The sequence below is a fragment of the Lissotriton vulgaris genome, unplaced genomic scaffold (assembly GCF_964263255.1).
Source record: "Lissotriton vulgaris unplaced genomic scaffold, aLisVul1.2 SCAFFOLD_300, whole genome shotgun sequence".
NCBI classification, from domain to species: Eukaryota; Metazoa; Chordata; class Amphibia; order Caudata; family Salamandridae; genus Lissotriton; species Lissotriton vulgaris.
Window position 1 is genome coordinate 1,015,744 of NW_028250131.1, and position 5,008 is coordinate 1,020,751.

A 5,008-nucleotide genomic window follows, 5' to 3' on the forward strand; every position below is an offset into this window, starting at 1 on the left:
AGAATTAACGGAATCCTTCATAACCCTTACAAGCATAGTGAACAAAATGCTGGAAGTCAAAGGCCTGAGGAAAGAGCAGAAGAACCCACGCTGGTTCGATGAGAGCTGCTCCAAAGCATTAAGGGATCTAAAAGCCTGTCTTAAAGTTAAACCAAGGAATAAGACAGACGTGGCCACTTGTAGATTAAAATACAGAACCAAGGTAAAAGAGCGGAAGAAGCTGCTTCAAGCAGAAGTGTGGGCAGACCTTAGAGAGGCGGGAGAAAACAGGGATTTTGCAGAATTCTGGAAAATTGTAAATCGACCCTGTTTTAATGAGAATTCTGCCCCGGTGATTAGTAATAACATCCTCCCAGAGGAATGGGTCAACCACTTTCAAGGGTTATACAACAAATCACACCTAGCAATTCAGGAGGGCGAGTGGCAGGGTACTCGGAGTGATAAAATAACCCTCTCGCTAGGTGAGATAATAAATGCAATTAGTGGATTAACCCCAAACAAAGCCCCTGGTCCGGATGGTACCCCACCGGATCTATATAGAAGTAATATAGATCTATGGGCACCAATTTTAACAAGGGTGCTAAATGCCGCTATCAAATCTGGCCTACCACGCTCCTGGTCCACGGCACTGATTGTACCCATATTTAAAAAAGGGTCCAGGGATGACCCAAAGTGCTATAGACCGATCTCGCTCATAGATGTTTCTGCTAAAATTATGGGGCGAGTGATTCTGAATAGGCTTATGGAGTGGACGGCGGAACATCATATATTGGCAGAAATACAATACGGGTTTAGGGAGGGTAGATCGACAAGTGACCAGTGTCTAAATTTGTATCTCTTGACAACTAAGTACACGAAAGCAGGCAGGGGCAGGGTCTATATGGCATTCATGGACCTAGCCGCGGCCTTTGACAATGTCAATAGGTCTAAACTATGGATCATGATGCATAATTTAGGTATAGAAGAGGGGCTGATTAATATCCTGAAAGAGCTGCACTGGAACACCACGGCTAAGGTCCGTTTCAGCCCAGAGGGGGGGCGAACTGATCAATTTCTATGTTCAGGGGGAGTAAGACAAGGGTGCATATTAGCCCCTTTTCTTTTCTCCCTTTACATTAATGCCCTAGAGAGTGCCCTCACCGCCCTAGAAGTTGATTCCCCCAAAGTAGGACCGCGTCATGTCCCAGTACTATTGTACGCGGATGACGCGGTCCTGCTGGCCAGGACCCCAAGGGCTTTGCAACTCCTGGTGGACGGATTCGTTAAGTTCATGGGGGACTTGGACTTGTCTGTCAGCCTAACAAAATCCTTTGTCATGGTGGCCGGTAAAAAACCTACTAACAAGACTGTGTTCAAAATTGGGCCACAGACTCTGGGCAAAGTAAAGACCTTCCCCTACTTAGGGCTGCTAATGGATGGGGACATGCTATTTAATCACCTGCTCGAGGCCCATTGCACCAAGCTTGTGTCCTCAATTGGGGCTATTTTGAGCTTTGCCCGTAGATTGGGACGTTGGTGCCCAGAACAGATAATGGCACTATATGCCTCAATCAGTACAGCTAAGGCCCTATATGGTGCTGAGATATGGGGCTTTAGGGACTGTAAGCAACTTCAACAGCATGAAGATACATTTTTTCGGAGAATCTTAAAAGTTCCGCAAGCCATCCCTGCGGAAATTGCCCATGATGAATTGGGGATGCCATATATCTCTGACATTGTTAAACTAAGGCCAATTATGGCATGGATGAGAGCTTGGACTAATCCGGAGGCAGCTCTGACCAGGGAAATAATTACAGACTGTTTACAAAGAGACAAGGCCCTACAAATCCCTTGGTTGAAATATGTGAAAGATTCTTTGACAAGTATTGACCAGGGACAGATTTTTAATGACCCCTCCTTGATTGTAAATAGTTGTAAAATGAAGGTAAAAAAATTGCTTTTAGAAAAATATGTTGCTGACAGAAGAAGTTGTGGCCTGGCAAAGAAATCACGAGCAGCCTATGACCTTGTAAGAAATGGAGGGGGAATGGAATCATATCTGTTTCTTATGTATAGCCAAAATGATCGTTTTTTAATGTGCCGTTTTAGGCTCAATTGGTTACCAAATATTTTAGCTTACCATGCTGGTTTTACTGTATCAATTGAGCAGAAGGGTGCCTGCGGCTGCGACAATAGGTCTCCGCAGGACACCCTTCATTTTGTACTTTTATGTTCATTTTATAGCAACCCCAGGCGATTGTTTTTGGTAGACATTTTAAAGAAGCAGAAATTCCGCCAAGCAAGAACTGCATTGTTGTTTTTACAGAAAGCCACTGATCCCCACACCCTATGTGCCATTTTAAGCTTTTTAAAAGTAGCATTAAGATTGAGGAATACAAGAAATGAATTAGTGTTGTAAAATTATATGTGCCCCGCGAATCATATCCTCTCTTCTCTATCGCTGTTTTTAACATGTAAAGTTCAGGAATGAAATGTAATGAAATCTAATGAAATTTTATGTAATGTGCTTTTATGAGGAATTTTTATTCTTCGAAATAAAGATTTACTGACTGACTGACTGACTGACTGAATTTCTTCATACATTCACTGCACTGGAATGGTTTTTCCCCTGTGTGTGTTCGCTGATGACTCCTGAGAGTTGAGGAATGACTAAAACTACTTCCACATTCATTGCAATGGTATGATTTTTCCCCAGTATGTGTTCGCTGATGTCATTGGAGATGTGACAACCGAATGAAGCTCTTTACACATTCACTGCACTGGAATGGCTTTTCCCGAGTGTGTGTTCGCTGATGACTCCTGAGTTTTGAGGATTGACTAAAACTACTCCCACATTCATTGCAATGGTATGGTTTTTCCCCTGTGTGTGTTCGCTGATGTCTCCTCAGATGTGAGGAATTACTAAAACTACTTCCACATTCATTGCACTGGAATGGTTTTTCCCGTGTGTGCTCGCTGATGTTTTTGGAGATGTGATAACTTACTAAACCTCTTTACACATTCATTGCATTAAAATGGCTTTTCCCCAGTGTGTGTTCGCTGATGACGCCTGAGATTTGAGGATTGACTAAAACTACTTCCACATTCATTGCAATGGTATGGTTTTTCCCCAGTATGTGTTCGCTGATGTGATTGGAGAGTTGATAACTGACTAAAGTTCTTTACACATTCATTGCACTGGAATGGTTTTTCCCCTGTGTGTGTTCGCTGATGTATCCTCAGATGTGAGGAATTACTAAAACTACTTCCACATTCATTGCACTGGAATGGTTTTTCCCCTGTGTGTGTTCGCTGATGACTCCTGAGAGTTGAGGATTGACTAAAACTTCTTCCACATTCATTGCACTGGAATGGTTTTTCCCCAGTATGTGTTCGTTGATGTGATTGGAGATGTGATAACAGACTGAAGCTCTTTACACATTCACTGCACTGGAATGGTTTTTCCCCTGTGTGTGTTCGCTGATGTCTACTCAGATGTGAGGAATTACTAAAACTACTTCCACATTCATTGCACTGGAATGGCTTTTCCCCTGTGTGTGTTCCCTGATGACTCCTGAGAGTTGAGGATAGACTAAAACTACTTCCACATTCATTGCACTGGAATGGTTTTTCCCCTGTGTGTGTTCGCTGATGTGATTGGAGATGTGATAACCGAATGAAGCTCTTTACACATTCACTGCACTGGAATGGCTTTTCCCCAGTGTGTGTTCGCTGATGTGATTGGAGATGTGATAACTGACTAAAGCTCTTCATACATTCAATGCACTGAAATGGTTTTTTCCCTGTGTGTGTTCGTTTATGTACTTGGAGGTCTGATGACCGACTGAACCTCTTCACACATTCATTGCAATGGTATGATTTTTCCCCTGTGTGGGTTCGCTGATTATCTTTTAGGTGTGTTAACTGACTAAAGTTCTTCATACATTCATTGCAATTGCACATTGCTTCTCCCGTGTGTGTTTGCTGATGGTTCTTTAGTAGCGACGACAAACTAAAGCTCTTGCTGCATGGGAATGATTTTTCTTTCTTGGTTAGTGTCTGTGAGTCGGGTTTATAATTGTCTGCATCCCATGACTGTGTTTCCTGAGGAGCTAACATGGTTGATGAAGCACTTGTGTTATTCTCACATTCCCGGTGTGTGTGTGTGGTATTTTGGGATGGTTGATTTCAGATTTCACAATGAAATAGAAGATTCGCCAGCTACATATATTATTATCTTGGCAAGTAAAGCTTCTTTGTAGGTGGGTATGTCTTTAGATTGCATAATAGTTTTGTGTGTTACGGGTAAAGATTAGTCTTCCTTCTGGTCGATGCAAATTAGCACAGTCTGTTGTAGATCAAGGACCCTCTCTTTCTATTACCCTTCAGTTGTCTGGCTCCACTCCCTTGTGTTTTTCTCGTGCTCATGTGGTTTGGCCAGAAAGAGTTTATAATACTCTTAGCACGCTGAATGGTGGTATGCCATCATTACAGGAAGCAGAGCAATGCTGTATCCACCTCATACCAAACACATGATCAAAGCTGGTGGTGCAGGCCTGTTTCTACAGGAGGTGGTTTGTCAGTGTTGTTGCCTTAATTTTCTAGAGGTCATTTCTTAGTCATGTTGCGTGCATCCACTGATATGCTCTTGACTGCTTCTTCCAGGATCTATCAGTTTATGTTCAGGGTCCTCAGTCTCTGACTGTGCAGATCTTTTCCTGAATATTGGAGCTTATTTTGTCTAACCACTTTTTTCAGAATTGCACGATTACTGTCATTCTTCACGATCCTTTGTGCATTCAAGGCAGGTTTCCTATTGGATGTAAAGAGATTTAAAATCATTAAATGGAAATGTAAGAGAATGTGAATACACAATATTTAACTAGTTGTAAAAGATATCTCTTCTTTACCATTTATGAAGGTTACCAAGGGCTATTTCACCATACACAGATATTTAACTAAATCTTTCATTGAACATGTCACTCTTACTTACTTCAGAAAAGGAGGTGATTTTCCAGTGTTCACAGAG

At 42.1% G+C, this 5,008-nt stretch overlaps 1 pseudogene across 1 annotated transcript; it reads right to left on the minus strand.

Annotated features, from left to right (window-relative positions):
* Window positions 1-1,370: 1,370 nt before the first annotated feature.
* Window positions 1,371-4,788, minus strand: LOC147663353 (uncharacterized; annotated as a pseudogene). The gene has a single exon (XR_015305349.1). The product of XR_015305349.1 is annotated as an uncharacterized LOC147663353 (transcript).
* Between the last annotated feature and the right edge of the window lie 220 nt (window positions 4,789-5,008).